The sequence below is a fragment of the Phaenicophaeus curvirostris genome, chromosome 1 (genome assembly GCF_032191515.1).
Source record: "Phaenicophaeus curvirostris isolate KB17595 chromosome 1, BPBGC_Pcur_1.0, whole genome shotgun sequence".
NCBI classification, from domain to species: Eukaryota; Metazoa; Chordata; class Aves; order Cuculiformes; family Cuculidae; genus Phaenicophaeus; species Phaenicophaeus curvirostris.
This window is the reverse complement of record NC_091392.1, coordinates 123222886-123242105: the sequence shown is the minus strand read 5'-3', so window position 1 is coordinate 123242105 and position 19220 is coordinate 123222886. Positions and strand designations below refer to the sequence as shown.

At 36.7% G+C, this 19220-nt stretch overlaps 1 protein-coding gene across 6 annotated transcripts in view; it reads right to left on the bottom strand.

The window, feature by feature from the left end:
- The window catches only part of DMD (dystrophin), a 1224073-nt gene that overhangs the window by 90755 nt on the left and 1114098 nt on the right, over positions 1 to 19220 (bottom strand). The gene's annotated exons all lie outside the window — the stretch shown is intronic.

Here is a 19220-nt window from a genome sequence, read left to right as displayed (position 1 = left end):
TTTCCTGGTGTGCCTAAACAGAAGCTTGATGCTGCTTTTATAGCGTTGGTCTTCTTTCCCATACAATAGTGCCAAGTAATAAGAATTTAAAAACCAGTCTGAATTTCTCATACTTTGCATAATCTTCTTTCTCCTTGAGTTACAAATAAAACATTGTATTCAATTAGACTCACAGCAGGTGAAAACCCCAATTAGTGAATCCATTTTCTTGGCTTTTTTTCCCTACCTTACACCCACACATCACTTTTTTTTTTTCCTTAAACAATAAAGGGGTATTCTGAGTCATTCTTCAATTGAAAAGCAAATTAACCCTTTGATCTCCCAAATCAAACTATTACCCACTCAAAATCATCCAGGGGAAAACATGAATGTTGAAAGATTAAGGGATTAAGGCCTATTGACTTTATAATTTGATTTTATATTGAAAAAGTTCTTTTTAATGTAGTTCTGATTGTTGTCTCCAAATTCACAAAAGCTTTTAGCTATTTTGATTGACCTCAAAATTATACTTTTGCTGTCTAATTTACACAATATCACTCACTCCAAGTTATTTTTACACTACCCGTAATTTATTACAAAAATATATTTTGTTTGTAGTATAAATGGTTGCTGTCTTCGTAACTGAAGCCGATCTTTATGCCATACTTAATTTTAAGCAATTTATTTGATAAAATACAGTCTTTTCCCCATAGAAAATAAAACAGGATTACAGAGTAAGCAGAATTTTAATTTCCTGTGGTTCTTTTCTTCTCCAAGGGCTATCCAGTCAATTTGTGCACCTTCATAGAGACCTTACTCAGAAGGGGAACAGTGCTTATTTCTTTTATACTGTAGGTTTGTCCTGGACTATATCTGATCAAGGTATTTCTCTCTTCAACATTTAACGACACCAGGTGCTTAATGGGAAATCACAAACCCCTCATAAAAAAAGGAATAATTATTAGAGACTAGCTTATTACCCTACCCTCCCCAAAACAATGAAGTGGATTTTGTAGGGCCCTGCTTAAAACCGCTTAACTGGGCAGACATTAAGTGTGCAAGTTTACTTGTAAGTTTAGCACTTCATGAATCAGAAAACTAAAAAGACATTTCTTTAGTTTTACTCTCACTGGAAATGAAGATACAACATTTTCCTATTAACTAAGTCTTGCTTCCATAGTTCTGTGAAGCATGTAGTCCTCCTTGTAAGCGTGGCTTTAATATTTCTCAGTTATCTAGGCAGTGGATTAGCAAGTGCCTGCCTTGCAAATAAGAAAATGTTGTGCCCTGTGTTGGGCTGGCTAATCTGTTACGCTGTTTGCGTCTATTTTCTTTTCCTTGGTATAAATAAATACTAAGAATCACTTGGGATAGCATGATGACATTTTCCTGGATCATCTGCCTTGAACATGCTCCAAGGGCTGACACCTCCAGGATTTTGTAAGCATTTGTTGACAGCTCTTTCGGAAGAGCCAAGAAGAGGATACTGGTTTGGATGCTGCTGGTTTGCATTTGTTTTGTTTTCTTTTTTTTTTTTTTTTTTTTCTGGTTTTGGCTGTTTGTACATTACCACTGGAAGAACTCTAAAATACTGTAAATACAATGAAAAAAATAGTTTTGAAATTCTGCATTCATTTTCCCCACCTTGCACTGTGAAATAAAGACCTACTAAAACATTCATAGCTCTGTATACTTATAATCAGTTATTTGCACCACGGGAGAGTTGGAGAAAGAGCACACCACTTTCTGTCCAGAGGGAAATCAATCTCTGTCCTGTATGAAGAGAGATTAGCAGGTACTTCTTCTTACACAGGTCTCATTCTCCACATTGTAAATCAGCTGCGTAACCAGCAAGTGGATCTCACAAGAATTTACCTGAGAGTAAATTAGAGTAAATACACTCTAAGAGTAGGAGAGGAATATTCATTATTTTCTCTCTCTTTTGTATTATTTTAAATAAAACTAATTCTGTAGTAAATATTACAGAGCTCGGAGCAATTTAATGTGCAGTATTGGTACACAGCAGGTGTGACAGGAGTACGTCTATTTCTGCTGAATGCACAGTGGCACAACCTCTACATTCCTTTGGGCTCTGCCTGCTTTTACAACAGTAAAGACAAGTGATTAAAACTGAAATCTTAGCCTACGAGATGAGTATCATTGAGACTTGGGAGTAGTCTCTGTGCCTTATGTTGCACTGCATTGCATGCTGTTTATAAAAAATGAATGAGAGGGTGCTTGTCATTTTGGATATTAGATACACATACGAAGTTAATTCAGCTGAAATTTTGGAAAGGCTAATTTGGAGAGGCTACATCTATTATTTTAGCTGACAGTGACAATTTAAACATCCTGCAGTAGCAGAGTGTGTGTTCAGTCTACTGCCAGGTGTGTGACGCTGAAAAGAGGAGTACAGTGAGACTGAGGTTAAGTAAAATGACATGCCTTGCTGGATGCAGTGGGTAGCACATCCAAGTTCCACCATGGTTATGAGCTCTTCAGGTAAGCACCTGTAAATATCAAAATCTCTTTTCTCCCTTCCATACCAAACAGCAAGAAATAAAGAAAATTAAGTAAGGAATAACGTCTATTCTTCCAGAATGAGGATGAACTGGAGTGTGAACAGTCCCAAGAATGGGAAGATCAAAAAGCATAATTCTGGCAAAATGCTAGATAATTAGAAGTGTTACAAACCCCTCGGAAATAAGGCTTTTGGAAAGCTAACAACAACAACAAAACAAAACAAGAAAAATGACTTAAAATCTACCAGCAGGAAACTTATGCCAAGCAAAACTGCTTGCTGATCTTTACAATCTACACTTAAGACTTGAAAAATAATAATTATGCCATAGTAAATTCTTGGTTTGAGGACTCTGTGTTGGCAAAATGAATGGGTATCATTTCAGGGAGTAAAGCTGAGAAAAAATGCAGACTAATAAGGATAAATTAAACAAAAAATGAAGGCAAACTCCATTTCTTACTTTTATTTGTGTGCCCAGTTAGAAATAAGTGACTGTTTTGCCTCCTGGGGGATTAAAATAAGCAGGATTTCATAAACTCTCTTGATGACTGTCTCTTTTTTCACCTCGAAGTCTTTCTTTCCATGCATAAAATTATGTGGCAAACACAAAAGCTGGCTTCCCAAATCATTAACTTCTCTACTGTTGTCTACCAATGTATGAATCTCAATATCAAGAAACCCTGCATCGTACAGTCCTACTCCACTCAGGGCCTAGAAAATCTGCTGATAGCTACTGCTCACCATTCATTCCCGGTCCCTAATGAGCAGCCCTCTCTTCCAGAGACATTAAAGGAGAGGCATGCCTTCCCTTTTTATTAATTAACTTTTTGGTTGCATTCCATAAAACATGTATTTTTGAAACTATCAAATACTCTTTGTTACTAATCCCATGCAAACAAAGAGGTTTTTCTTTCATTGAACTATTGTCTAGAAATGAAAATATTCATTTTGGGGAAAAATGCCAGTTAGGTCATGCCAGGAGATTACATGGTGGGATGTTCCAATAGTAAGGCTGCACTTAGGAGGCAAAAGAAGAAGACAATGAATATATTGCATTTTATAACAGCTATACACAGGCAAGTTCCCAATCACACCACTAGCTAGGCAAACTTTCTACCTTTGATTTAATGCATTAGTTTTTTGGTGTCTGTATTTTGGCAATGGATGTTTTCCAGTGTTTTCACAGAACCTGTAGTTTTTGTTCCTTTAAAATATACTTTGAACCTGTCATAACTACTATATTCTTTCCCCAATGACTATACTATATTATACATAACGTTATAATCTATAATTGTAATAACAGGAGGCCTTGCCTATTTTTATGTACACACTTGGCTTTACCATTATCTTCCCAGACACATCAAGGTTGTTGGCCTTAGCACATACGATAAGTTTGAGGTCTGCTCTTAACCTTTTCCACAGACTGGGCCACACAGAGGCCTGACAGGAGAAACGGTTTCTTCTTCCTCCCTAGTAAATCATACTTGTGTTGATTTAGTTTCCAAACCAGCGATTCTTTAGCTTCTCTCCAATACCCTGGTGTAACACCAGCAAAGCTTAGTCTTCCTGCATAGCATGATTGCTTTGGTCTTTCTTCCTCTAGGTCTTATGAGGAAATCCAGAAATCAAAGGAAAGTGCAGCACTGCACCTGGGGAAGAAACCAACCTAGAGAAATTAATGGGAGGAGGGAGCAGCTGCACCTAACTAGCCTCACCAGTAATTCCATCCAGGCTAACTCCTTCATCTGATCCAAGTGATATTTCTCATAGCTGATTTGCATAGAAATGCAGCTTCAGGTTTAGGATTGTGCAACTATTTCCAAATGGATGTCAGACTTGGTAACAGCAAGATAAAAACTCTAGAAAGGAAGTTTCTCATGTGACATTTGTGGAATCAAAACTTTTTATTTCATTTCAAAATAATGTTACATGAAAAAAATGTACTTTAACTTCACTACAAAATGAGGCAATTGTTCCTATAGCTCTGGCAGTGTCCTTTAATGGCAAGGGGCAATAGTCTCATCTTGTCCATGCCAAAAAGTGAAACTTAGTGCTTATATTGAAATACATATACCTACATTAACTAGTGCTTCCAGGGACACATTACTCCATATCAGCTACCATGGAGCTATGCCCTAGGGCATGGATATTATTTTATCCTAATTGAATCTAAATGTATGTTAGCACTTAAATACTTAAGTAAAGAAGGATACAGAGGGATTCTGAGGTAAGATAAAAAATATTTCTTAGCTAAGTGTGAGAAAATTATTTCATTCAAGTCTACTGTGGCAAGTTCAAGCATTTACTCTTTGGCTCATGCTTCACATAATTCCAGACAGCTACTGCTCCTTCCATTTACTTAACTGTAATATGGTTCTTCCTAACAAACTAGTCCTCCCAGCTTTTGCATTTTGGTATCTTTGTGTAGCTGCTCTGTCTCTGGCACAGGAGCTGGCAGTTAATTCAGGAAAGAATCCCGTGGATGCTAGCTGATAAACAAAGAAGGTATTGCTAAATTGTATTGCACAGTTTAAACTTTATGTTTAAGTAAGTCTAATAATGGCAATGCATTTAATAGACCTCAATGTCTAGGTATACTGTCAGTATTTCATATCGTTGAATTGAGCCAAATCTTTCACAATACATCTCAACAGGCTTCAAATAGCTTGCAATTGTACCAGCATACCTTTGTTCTGTTTTTAGACAGAAAATGGAACCTCTTAGTGAAAGAATAAACCCAAAAAAATGAAGGTTCCCTTTCTAGCAGCATAGCTGAATTTGTTGTGAAAAACTTGCAATGAAAATCAGAGATGCCCTGTCTACACAAGTCGAAGAGCCTTGACATTTATGGACAAAGATACACAGATGACTTTCACAGCCTACCATAGTTCATTATTAAATTAATTACAATGGTGATTGTGTGGCTCTCAAAGTCAGCCAATGTGATTTTTTTTCTTTCTATAATAAACATTCTCCCACACTGAATTAATGAAACAATTTCCAAATCTGTATTTGGAACTAGTTTCTTCATCTTTAAGAATCCGCTTTCAAAACTGCAATCTAAATCCCGAACAATCCACAGAGACTTAAAATTTTAAAGATTTAAGCTTTGGTTACGGTCCACGTAACTGTTCTTAGACAGTTGATAGATGTTCTTAGACAGATAGATGCTGCTGCATCTATCTCCCTATCAGAAATATCAACCTACAATTCTACTACATCAACATCTGCTTTTCTACATGTTCAGACTTGAAGAGAACATTCTTATTGCTTGGACTAAGCAGAGTTACCCAACTTTATTGTCTCCCTCACTACATGACACAGAATGCCAGATTATTTTAGAAGTTCAAAATACCTAATTCCATGTTATCAGTCATAAGAAACATCACACAGTTTTTGTCACCTTCCTGTCAAGAAAAAAAGGAAAGTGTTTGCTTCAATCAAGATTTCTCTATATCTACATAGTACCCTACAAATGCAGAGCATGTACAGAATCCAAACTATTTTTTTATGTAATAATGTCCACAAGCTGGAATTTTTTATGCTGTCATAAATTTAATAAACATAGACAGTATATTACCTACTGTGTAGAAGATGATTTTCTGAGTGTCCTTAATGTTAGAAGAATGGATCATCTAAACTCACACTTCCTGCCTTAGAAAACCTTACAACTGCTTGAACATTCACCCTTGATCACAAAACACCAAGATCAGTCTGTCATATTAAGAAAATATGTTGGTGTTCTAAATTATCATTCTTCTGCGGAGGTGAACAATATTCACTAAGTATCAAAAGCTCTGGCTCCTGGTTGCCAGCTTTAGAACTAAATGCCATTTTGCAGACAATTAGCACTATTTTAGTTAATATCTTTACAGTAATACGCATCAGGCAAGAGAAAATAAAAAAAGACCTTCAGATTTACTTTTTAACTAAATCTGGGTTAAGATATGTGGTGTCTAAATATTTCTGTACTTGAGTAATGAGACTTGTTTGCTTATGGACATTATACTTTTTACCAATATTTGGAAATCCATCTCTTGTTACTTTTGCATAGCTTTGTTGCTGAAGTTGCTTTTATTTCTCAATCTTTAAAATCTGCAGTCATTATTTCCCAAATTTTTATTATCCTTCCACCCATGTCCCTCGATTTGTTCTGTTTTTAGAATAACTAATGGAGCAAATAATTTTCTAAGGATAAAAATAATTTTGCGAAGATTTGCAGAAGCTGTCAGACTAAGAATTTTGCCAAGTAAAGCTCAAGCAGGGAGTGAAGGATTAGACCCCATCTAATCCACTGGTTTTACCAAATCAGTCTGTTTAATACTGAACTAAAACCTTTGGGGAGGTTTTTTTTTTAGCAGCTAGCCATACTGAGTATTCATTTGACTTTATTCTAAGAATTATAATTGAGGATTCAAAAGGAAGAAAAGTATTTCCTTTTTGTAAGTAAGGTATCATAAATAAAAGTCTTCCATTCCCTAAAAGCAAATATTTTTTTATCCTTTATACCATTTTTTTTATTTGTCTGAAAATTTTCATGATAAACATTGTCCTTTACTGAGGCTAGCATTTATTTAAAAATTTTAAAAGGGATTATGTGCAATGAAAATCGTAATTTGATGATGATAGTGCACTTTGTTGGGTTGGAGAGGAAGAAGTGACTCATTTTGATCGTTATTTCCATGTCAACTTGTACATGAAACTTGCTAGTAATCTGGAGAAAGCAAGGCCAGTAGGATTATGTTGTTGATGCCATTTAATTAAATTTTTTAGTCAGCTCTCTAAATGTGACAATATTTTGATATTTGGACTTTCTAGTGGCAGAGCATCTTACACCCTATGCGTGTCTGCCCTGCTAATAGTAGTCACCTGTTGGGACAAATTTCATACAGTGACTCTTCTTCTTGCTGAGAACTGGACTACTTTACAGCAGACTGCCCATGGTGCTCCTCTGCTACCCACTTAGTGTTCCTATGGTCTTAAGGCTTGATTTTATTGACATATATGTATATAAAATTAACCTCCTTTTCTTCTTTTTTAAAAATTTCAAATTCTCTGACTTAATGTGGGAGTTGTGGCAGCCCAGTTGCTGCAACAGAACCAGCACCAGAAGAATTCTAAAACAGCTCAGACCCCTGTGATTTAAACACCATGTAGCAGAATATATTCACAATTGCTTTGCTGTGCTAGATTCTCAAGCTTTGTTGATAAACCTACCAAAGAAATCAGCTGTTAGTCAAAGTAATTATTTTTAATGTGTGGACTTTCTATCCAGAAAGCAACTGATGTGACAAAACCAATTCATCAGGAGTAAAGAGCAGCCATATCATAATTTCTTTTAAAGCATGCTGAATGCTTTATATGCAATTTCCAAAATTTGCTGCAGTCAAATTTTCTAAGGAAAAACAACTATTATCTTCATTCGAAAACTTTGTAAGATGGCACAATTTTTGACAGTTCACTAATTGAAGAAGCACCTGCAATGCATACCAGCAAAGCAGCTGGCATCTTATGGCATTTCTTTCTAAAAGTTTCATTACGTCCAAAGGAATGGTTTAGGTAGCAATTTCTAACAAACTGGTAAAAGGTAGGACTTAGAATACTGATCAGTTCTCTTGGACTCCTCTGCATTCACATACACTACAGCATCTTGCCAAGTTTGTAAACTGCAAAAACATAGTGTGCAATGACAATCCTCTAACCCTCTTTGTGCATCATATGCTACATACTGAATGGAATTTTACTTCCAGACAAAATTTTGGCTGCATTCCTTAGTGTGTACAGGTTGTTCTCACATTGGCAGGCTCTTCCATTGTCTCACTTGAAATAATTTGATGGATTTTTAATTTCATGGGTTTACTTGTTCCTAGATAGGCACCGTTCATATAAATCAGTTCCAGCCACCAACTCTACCACCTAAAAAGACAGTTCTTATCTTCTTGATTTAGGTCGTTATGCTGAAATCATATTTTTCTCTACTTTGTCTTTTCTGCAATTTGCAATTAAGGTGATCATTTAAAATACCCCTCACACAACAATTTAAGTGGCTATTCTTTAGTTTTCCTCTTTCTAACTCAACATTTAATAAAGTGCTAAGTTTGGCATTACATAATGTGATGAGAAATTTAGCACTAGATGTCAGTGAATTCAAGATAAAGCATGTTGTCTGAGAAAAATACCTACAGATAAGCAATGCAGAACTATTCTATGCTACTATTCTTATATGTTCAATTATTGTGTAAATATTATTTGTTTCAATAACATCTTTTTTATAGATATGATTTCATCTGATCTTCCCTGCCTTGATACAATCAAACTGACCACAACTAAGTCCAGGAAATTTAAATAGTAATATGAATACTAAATTACTAAAAACATTCCAGCACTGACCTTAGATTGGTGTGTATGTGCAAGAGCATTGTGTAGAGTTAATAGAATTATATAATTAAGAATTGCTATATCTTCTGCAGGCATACAAATAGGACAAAGGTGGATAGGGAAGTAGTGGGCATACTGTATAGTAACTTCCAGGTGGCATATCATCTGTCTACTGATAGGTACGTTGAAATAAATAAATGATCAAAAATAATCTAATTAAAGAGAAGATCGATAAAATCAGGATGAGTTTTTGGAAACAGTAAGAGTTTGCAAAACAGTGATATGAAAGCAGCTAGATTATTAAAATGCAGAATCTTATATATTATACATTAGGTAGATCAAAGCTTCTCAGTGATAACGAGACACTGATTGGGGGTTGCCACCTGTTTGGTCTCACTTGCAGTGGGAAGCTATGTTAAAGGTTGTCAGTACGTATTACACTTACGAACAGATTACATTAAAAAAAGAAACAAATTATTTTTCTTTTGTGAAAGACATTTTCTCATTATTCACCACCATATATGTTACTTTCTTAGCAAATACAAAAAAGAAATTGTGTATAACTCAGGAAGGTTTGTGAAACAAAAAAGAAAAAGAAATTGCAGGTAAATGCTCTTACTTGAGAGACATCACATACTTCTCTGAGATAGTGGCTAAAAAAACTGAAGAATATAAAATGAGAATATATTTGAGCTGTGGGTTTGGAGCGTGATGAGTCTTGCAGCAGGCTGAGCTCAGAGAGGAAAGGCTATAGCAAGATAATTATCATGGAAAACTAAAAACCTAGAGAACAAGGCAGGAGGCAGTTTTCTAGATTTTTTTGGTTTGTTCGTCTAACTTCTCCACAAAGAAGAGGAAAGCTGTGACTTATGGAAAGTGTGTGGGTGCAAATGTCTAACAATTTTGGGAGGATCTAATAAAGAGAGAATTGAGGACAGCTGAAAATCTGCAAGATGCAGAAAGACGAGGCAAGGAAGGCACTGATGATCTTTGTCAGTGTCCTTGGAAGTTGCTGCAGAACTGGCAAAATAGATGAGCAGAACTTAAGTATGGAGACATTCAAGCAGCATTGGTGTCTCAGGACTTTAAATGAAAATTTGTAGGAGATAAACTTATGCATAATGGGAAGAAAAAGGAAGAGTGAGTAAGAGTCAGAAAGATCTCTTTAGAGTCAGTGGAAATTTAATGGGGGTTTACAAAACTGAGGAAAACTGTTTCTAAATACTTTCAAACCCACATGTACCGAAGGAGAGTTGTTCGGGAGATCTCTTGGTGCTATAAATATATACCATTGACCAAAACCAACAAAGGGACTGACACAGGAGAAAGCAGTCCTGTTGACTGACCCGATCCAAACTGAAGAGGACTATTGCAAGACCACATAATGTGGGCATACCCACACAGGCGAGTTTGATAAAGGAGTCACACTGACAGTCTCATTTCCGCTTCTTACTTCTAGAATAGTGAACAAATGCTGCAGAGCAAAGCAGCGCTGAGGGGTTTGTGCTTGATTTTCTCAGGAGAAAACTACACAGATACAGATTTGCGTTTTGCCAGCAGCAAATATTTATTCCACAATACTTTGGGCACTGATGTGAAAAAACATGATACATGAGAGGAAATGCTGAAAGCCACATTCTGATCCCTCTTACACTCTTATAAATAAGAAGTTACTTTGCTGAAATCAATGAGTATCTCTTTCAATCCATGCAAGCTACTTTTGGTGCAGAATTAAAATATGATTTCCAAACTTCTGACAGTAAGTCTAATGGGATCCTAAACTGCCCTCACCATAACTCAGAGTCCTCTGTAGGTTCTTCTATTCATTTCAAGATTGTTAGAGTGCAAATAAATGCTTATTCATCCCTCAAACTGGAAAAAGGAGAAGAAATAATAGCATAGGAAAGTAAGTATTAACATGCAATGACCCTATTAGTAAGGTTTTAATTGGTTTTGTGTCATAGCACAAATAAATTGGGGAAAAGCAGACAAATGAGGAATGTGCAGCAGAAAACATAGGTCAGGTATGAAGATATAGAACACCACCTGGAATTGAACAGTCTGCTAAGTGCTTTAAATTGTTTGGTAATGTCACAGCAGTATTAAAAGAATAAGCACTTTCATTAACAGGCAGTAATTAAAAGAACAAATAAGGTGAGTGCACCTATGGCCAGAAAGATATCTCTTGGTGGGTATTGTTTATGTTTCTAGTGATGGTTTATGTGAAAATAGCTCAGTGCAAAAGTCTGAAGTTCAAACCAGTATTTGGAAATGGTCATGAGCTCATCAGACAGTAAAGAGACTTTTGGGAATCAGGTTTTTAAGCTCCAGTTTTCAGGTGATACTTAAAGTAAATGGAATAATACAGAAAAAAATATGCTTTTTAATACCTGAGTCCTACTGGCTAAAATGTTCTCACTGGCAGAAGTCTGGAAGAAATTTTCTTCTAAACACTGAAATAAAACTTGAAGATGTCTTTATTTCAAATTACTTGCACAATGAGTTTATATATGGAAAAAAATAGAATGTGGTTTAGGCTTAGTAGTTCTAAGCCTTGTTTTTTATTTCTTATTCCTGTTATAATTGACATTTCCAGCTGCAAAATACATAGTCTGTTGCAGTTAGGAAAACAGCTGCAAACCACTTATTTCCAGTCTCCAGGGCTTCTATAGGCTGAAGCCAGATATTATTTCAAACAAGATTAAGATTTGAAACAGAAAGTTGAGGATATTTAGTTAGCTTACTTCTGCTTCCAGAGTTCACTCTTTAGATGGGAAATCTGCAAGTAGTATTACATATCTGAAATCCATACTCACAGACGTGTATCTCCTTCTGTATTTGTAGACCAAATGCAGAACCATCTTTAATGAACAGTTTCAGTAGCTTTTTCAAGGGCACACGTAAGTAGAAAGTATACATAGATATATTTTGGGAAACACAGCATTTAGCCATGTTGGATAAATAAGAAACTGGCATTTTCTTCTCACTTGCCACAACACTGCTCAAGGGTCTGTCCCTGAATGAATGGAGCTTGAAATCGAAAATAGTCATCTGTCACTGATCCTTCCCAGAAGCAGCCTCACTGTCTGTCATGGTTACAATAAACAAGGCTATGAACTCCTTGCAATTTAGGTAAATCTTTCTAATGGTGTTATAGTTCAATGCTTGTAAAGATCTAATAATCTAAAATTATCTTCAAAGCTGATTTTTTAAAAAATGTATGTCAATTAATGATTATAAAATTCAACATTGCAAGAAGCTAGTATTGAACTTAGAGTTGTAGAGCAGCTTGCTTAGGCAGAATGCTAGGCATGAAAACTTCTAGTTAAATGAAGACCGAATTCTGAATTCAGTGAAAATAATTCAGCTTTTATGATGCTCCACTTCACTAAATTTATCTAAGAAGATCAAACGGCAAAATTCTGCAAAATATTACAGTTCAGAAAGTATCTTCACTGCAGCAGGGAGTGGAAGTCTAAAAGAGAGAAAATTAATTGCTTTAATATGCTGAATCTCCCAGAAAGCATCTGACAAGCAGCAAAAACAGGAAAAGTTTAGAGTGAATCTGAACAGGGGAAAAATTAACATGACCTAGCAAAATGGTGTTTTTGTAAAAAAGAAAGAAAATAAGTGATAGAAGAAATGAACATATATGTGGATGTTTCAGAACCTCAGAGTTACAGCAATCTCTGTAGCATTCCAAGTGACAAGCACCAAATGTCATAGGCCAACCCACCATGGAAAGTTTTTAGTTTAACTGAGACGGAGTTTCTTCAGGTATATATGTGTTCATGATTTTAAAGGTTTTCCAATTCTGTAGATCTTACTAGTTGAAATTTTAAGCAGTTCTACAAGGGCAGATACTAGCAAGGTAATCACTGTATGAAAATGTGCCCCATTTATTAAAATGCAGGAATATCTTTCATGGAATGGATTATACCCCAGCTTTTGCAAGGCACTGAAATGTATTTATTCATTAAAGACTCTTCTCTGCAAAAATCTGCAAAATGAAGTATTTTAGAAAATGAAGAGGGAAGAAGGAATCTTCCTGTGCCAAATTAAAACCCAGCGACATAATGGTAGAGAACATTTAGTTACTTCTGATCTATGCTCATTACTGACAAGCCAGGATACATAAAATTAAGAGAGTAGTCTTTCTACTGACTTCACCACATTCATCATCTACTTTCCTTAACATTTTTCCCCTTGCTTTTATTTTCTTAACCTCTCTCTATCTGCACACAAAATATTTGTTTCCAGAGGACTACTATTTCTTCTGTTGTATTGATTGCATGCTTTTGCTTTAACAAGACACATGCAAACAGATAACTCAGCGTGCATTTAGAAGATGTGGTGCTAAACTCTTTCTGCAAAGTATTGCTGCAACATGCTCTCAGATGATTGTATCCTCTTCAACCTTTCAGAAAAAAAAAAGTAACCAGCATTGTCTCTTCCACTAAAGGTCATTATCTACCTTGATTTCTCTAAGGATTTTCATATGGCTTCCTACAGCCTAGTTCTAGAGAAACTGTCTAGACTGCATTACAGTCTAGACAAGTGGTCTTTGCAGCGAGCGTGGGGAATTGGCTGACAAGTCACACCCAGAGGGTGGTGGTAAATAGTCTCTTTTCAAACTGGCAATCTATCACAAGTGGGGGTACCCCAGTAATCAATATTGGGCCCAACATTGTTTAATATCTTCATAAGTGATCTGGATGATAGGATCAGGTGCAGCCGGATGAAGTTTTATGATGATATCAAGCTGAGTAGGGAAGTGGACACTTTGGAAGGGAAAACCACCCTGCAGGAAGACCTGTGTAGGCTGGAAGAGTGGGCTAGCAAAACCTTGGGAAGTCGAAAAAGAGTAAGTGTAAGGTCTTGCACCTGGAAAAAAACATTATTCAGGAGTGCAGAAAAGGCCAGGATCTATCCGGCTGGGGAGCAGCTCTGTCGAAAGGAACCTAGGGGTCCTGGTGGACAATAAGCTCAATATGAGTGAACAGTGTGCAGCTGTAGTGAAGAAAGAAAACAGGATGCTTGGTTGCATCAGCAAAGACATCATAGCACTGATACAAGTGGGATATCCCACTCTACTCAACACTTGTCAGGCCACACCTGGAATACTGTGCTCAGTGTTTGTCCCCACTATGCAAATAAAGATGTGGACAGGCTGCAGACAACTCACAGAATGGCCACTAAGGTGACCAAAGGACTGGGAAGCCTGCCATATGAGGAAAGGCTAAGGGAACTGGGTTTGTTCAGCCTTGAGAAAAGAAGGCGTAGGGGAAACTTTTTGACCATGTTCCAGTTTTCAAACAGTGGCTACAAAGAAAATTGAGACTCCTTTTTTACAAGGAGTCACCTGGAAAAGACGAGAGGTGATGAGTACAAGTCACTCCTGCGGAGGTTCCAAAGAGGCACAAGAGGAAAATTTTTTACAAAGAGAACTGTCAGCCACTGGAATAATCTCCCCAGGGAAGTGGTGTATTCCCCAACATCGGGCAATTGTAAGATTCAGCTGAACAGGGTGCTGGCCCATCTTGTCTAGACCATTCTTTTGCCAAGAAAAGTTGAACTAGATGATCCTTGAGGGCCCTTCCAACTTGCTATTCTATGATTTTATGATTGGAGTATGGTCATAATCTACCTTGGTTTCCCTTAGAGGTAGGTCCTTTTTCTTCTCTCCCCAATTCTAAACTGTGCGAGGCAAGATGATATTTGAAAATAGTTTCACTAGAGATGATGCATGCACTTACATTTCAATTCCTAAGAGGGGAAATAAAACAGAAGAATACATAAATAGCATCATTTAAACACCAAAACCAGCACTGAGCAGATGCACACTCCACTTAATGGGGGACTGACCATGTTTCGCTATGCATGCACCTTTTACAGATTCTCAGCAGAATCTCCTTCTTGGTACAGATTCTTGAGTAGAAGTGACAGACTTCATATAAGATTGTACTGTTAAGTAGCAGGCTGGCCATGAATAAATGTCGCTCAGGAGGTTAGATGTACACAGCTACAGAGATCGTGAAATTCAGCCCCTGTCCTGAAGAATAAATACCTCAAAAAAAAAAAGGGAAATTCTAAAATAGTGACATCCAAATGAATATAATAATTTTACCTGAAATATATGGGTTTGAGTATTCTCTATTTATGAATGACAAGTAAAGAAAAATCTTTTTTTGGAAACAAAAGCATAACAAAACATTTGCTGTTGCCCTGAATACTAATGATGGAAGACTGTTGCTATGGTGATGCTAATTTTAACGCTCTTGCCTGTGGACTTCATATGAACTGCCTGTTTTAACTTTTGCAAATGTCATTTACAAAATGAAAACCCATCAATGACTGGCGAGGGCACAATGTTCCACTTTAATTAGAATAATAAGGAATGCTGATGCACAAAGTACAGGTTTGTGAATTGCTACAAAGCCCACACTGTCAAAATTAATTACCACTGATGAGGATTTTGTTCTTTTTTTTTTTTTTCAAAGGAAGCTTTAGAATAATACAACCATAGCTTGACTTGGAGTTGAAAGCAGGTTTTCCCTCTTAATATGAAAGTGAAATAAAAAAGTTTCCAAGGCTGACAGGAGAGGAAAAGGTGCAGCAGAACTTAGAGCTGTGATTGAACCATGCTAAATGAACACTGATTCCAGTAATGGGGAAATGCAAATGCCAGCACTGCTGGGAAAAATAAAATATTTTTCAGAGAAATACCTGCTCAGTAAACCAGTTAGGATTGGAAAGCAGAGTTTGTGGTTTTGAAGAATTTAAAAATACAAGTTGAGGACAAGAAACTAAGTTGGTGCTAGGATATGATTATGGATTGGGTTGGAGGGTTATTGCTGTGACTTGTTAATTTCCAATTTCTGGGCCAAGTAGATGATGTCTAGAAAAAACCAGTGTAGATAGCCGTGGTAGTCTCTTTTGTAATGCACCAGGCCCTTGAAAATCATGAACATTTCACATGAGAAGGGGAAAAAGTTTCAACTACCATTTCTAATTCTGGGAAAAAGTCTGAGCATACGAAGTAGGTGCTATGCTGCAAAAGGCGTTTCAGTAGTACTGACTGCAACAAGGAAAGCACACTGCAATGAAAAGCATCACAGGCAGCTGCTGAGAGTACATTATTCAGACTAATTGTTATTATTAAATATCTCCATTGTAGTACTGCTTAGAGAACCTAATTTAGAGTTGAGATCCATTGTACTGCATGCTGTATTAACAGAAAGGAAACGTGCCTTCTCTTGTCAAGAGCTGAGCTGGCGAAGAACTTAATTCGTCTTTATGCTACAGCGCTATTTCAGTGTGAGATCACTGGAAGTTCAACTGGCGTGAGGAGGAATAGCTGCAAGAATATTTTTCTAAATTTGCATTCATAGTAGACTGTGGTTTAATGAGTAGTCAAACTTTCTCCCAGAAGCATTAGTATGAAACTCACTCTCGGTCTATTGGTATGTTTTAATGCTGGTTTAAAATGGCCTGGCCAATTTTGCCCTTCTTGGCTGTTGTGCAAAGTAGTTTACTTGTACTCAGCTCTTGCCTCAAGATGGCTGGAATTTCATTGTATTGTTGAAAAGAAAAATACAGCCAAAAATTAGGTTTAACTGAGAATGGTTGTGTCTATCCAGTCTGATTTTAAATGTAAGGTTTTTTTGCTAGTGATGCATTTTCTCAGAACTTATTTCCCTCTTGCTGCTTGGTATACGCAGGAGTCACCGGATGACCACTGAATAGTGTTCTCATCAAAGATTCTGTGAGCACTCGCTACTCGTATCAAAGGATTATTCAGAGCAGGGATTTATGTTGATAATGTAAATGTCAACAACTGATTATAATTTTTGCAGAGAATACTAGTATGCTTATGTGCTGCTGCTGAATGCAGCTGTACTTAGTGTGATGGATGGCCATGAGCCTGTTGCTCTTGAGAGTCAGTGAGGTCAAGACTAATTCATATTTCTGCAGTCCCTTGCCCAACCGTATGTTATCTCAGAACAAGGAGAGGCAGAGAGACCCCTTTCCACTCAGTAGGATAAACTAGGAACTGGTTGAAATTTGGAGGGAGACGCAAGCAAACAATATTTAACAAATATAGAGCTGATGTGTGTTAACAAACTGACACTGTGAAGTCAGGTAGCTTCTCAACATTGCGGGGCTACGAAGATTTAGAAGTTATGGAATTAATGGAAGTAATCCAAAATACAGAAAAGGATTTGAGACAATCACCTCCCAAAAAATTGCTACTAAACCTCATTACCAAGACAAATAGCTTCTTATGGGTCAACCTCCAGGCTCACTATACAAGAAAGTAGTATTTCTGGCAACGTCAGCCCCTGCTAGCACTGATGGACAAAGAATTCAAGAAAGTTTAAATTAATAGAGCCTGCTGACATGAGGAATTCTGTGGGATCTAGACACACAATTAAGGAAATATATTTGTTGTTCTTTAAAATTCTCCATTAATCCACATGAACAGGCAGAATGTGAAAAGTATTTGCCTTTTGTGCAGAGATACAGTAAAACTGATACAATAGTGAGTGACAAAGCAGAAAAAGTGCGGAGAGCGCAACAGTGCCACAGTTTCTAAGTTATCTCATATTTTTTCATTCATGCAACAAAGTGCTCTTCTGGGCTATTATAATAATTTTATGAGTATCTGTAATACAGTAAACATGGCATCTTTTAATGAACAAGAAATGGCTGAGGCTAAATTAGATTGCTGCTAATCAGAGTGATGGAGTGCTAAGTAAAAATCTCTCAGAAGATGATGACAATTTTGAGCACAAATCAGAAAGGAAAAATGCTTGTTTGGTGCAGGACGAGATAAAATATCATAAGGATAAGTGACACTAAATGCATACATAGACTTTAAGTGCATGTAGCAGACAAAGTATAGCTAATAGAGGCAGCAAAACCTGTAAAACAGTGGAAATTTCATCACAGAAACTTCAAGGTTTGAAGAAATAGCTATTTTTGTCTTTTTGAGCTTGGCACTTAATAACTGTCTAATGGGGAGTGCTATAAAGAAAACAAGAAAGAAATGTGTCATTAACAAGTTGCAGTTAAAAGTCATAAGCCCAACTTAATAAAATAAAACTGAAAGGAGAGTTGCTGTGGTTGCTATACAGATATGCCCACGGATTGAAGGTTACAAACAAGAGAAAGTAGGGTAAAGAGGGCGATGGGCTGGAGGCAGAGTGTTGCCAGTGGGAGGACTGTCTCTGCAAAGTCAAGGGGAAGACACAGAAAAAGTGAATTGTGAATTATTACAAGGCAAAACCTGACAACAAGCCAAGAGAACACAAGGAAGGACATTGGGAAGATGGCTTGCTGAGAGTGATGGAATGACCTAGAAGAATGTGAACACTGAAACAATTTTTGGAGTTGGACGACAGGAAATTGTTAGTGACCTGATTAAGAACTGTTTTAGTGAGAAAAGGGTACAGAAGCTAGAAAAGACTGGGCAGGAAAAAAACATGGACTGGAAACAGACGCACATTCCAGGAAAAAAAGGAGGGCAATGCTCTGGTTATTGAACAGTGTCAGTGGAAAGATTTGTTTTGTTTTATGAAGGACAGTCCTGAAGAAAAGTACTCCCATGTAAGGAAAGAAGTAGGAGATAAGCTTCAAACAAAATACATCACTGGAAATGAAGTCTTAAACGAGTCATTTTGATATGTTCCTGATGTCTAAGGGACTGAAGAATTTAAGTAAATTGACTTGTTCTCTAACATGCAGCTATTTGATGTTGTGTCAGTCTTCCAATTTCTCAGCTTGAAATATATTATCTATAACTCATCAAGAAGCATGCTATGACCACAAAGGAAACTTGTTTCAAACAAGACTTTTTTCCTTCAAACAAACAGTGTTTTTAAACTGTTTCCCTTTCTGTGACAAGCTCTTTGCTTTGAGTTGCTACTGCTGGACATTAGTTCAGCATCAGCTTGACAAAAATGGTTTCCATATTGTCTGCCATTGTTTGAATATTCCTCTGTTTTTTGGGCTACTTGCTAGACAGTTTTCACAAAAAAAGCCCAAAACAAAACCCAAACACATTGAAACTGAAGATCATTCAGATGGGTTGGATGATATAAGTTTAGTTTAGGAATACTTCAAGATAAAACTGTCATCTAGAAACAACAAAATTCAGAGCTGTCTAACATGCTTTTCACTCTTCTCTGAAGGTACTGAATATGGCTGTCACTTGGAGCCAGCTTTTCTTGTGTGCTTCACAAGGCAATTATGAAAATCATGGGGTTTCTTTTCATAAAACAGACAGTAATTTTTAAATTATAAATGCAATCTCTATTTAAAAAAAAATATCCAAAACAAT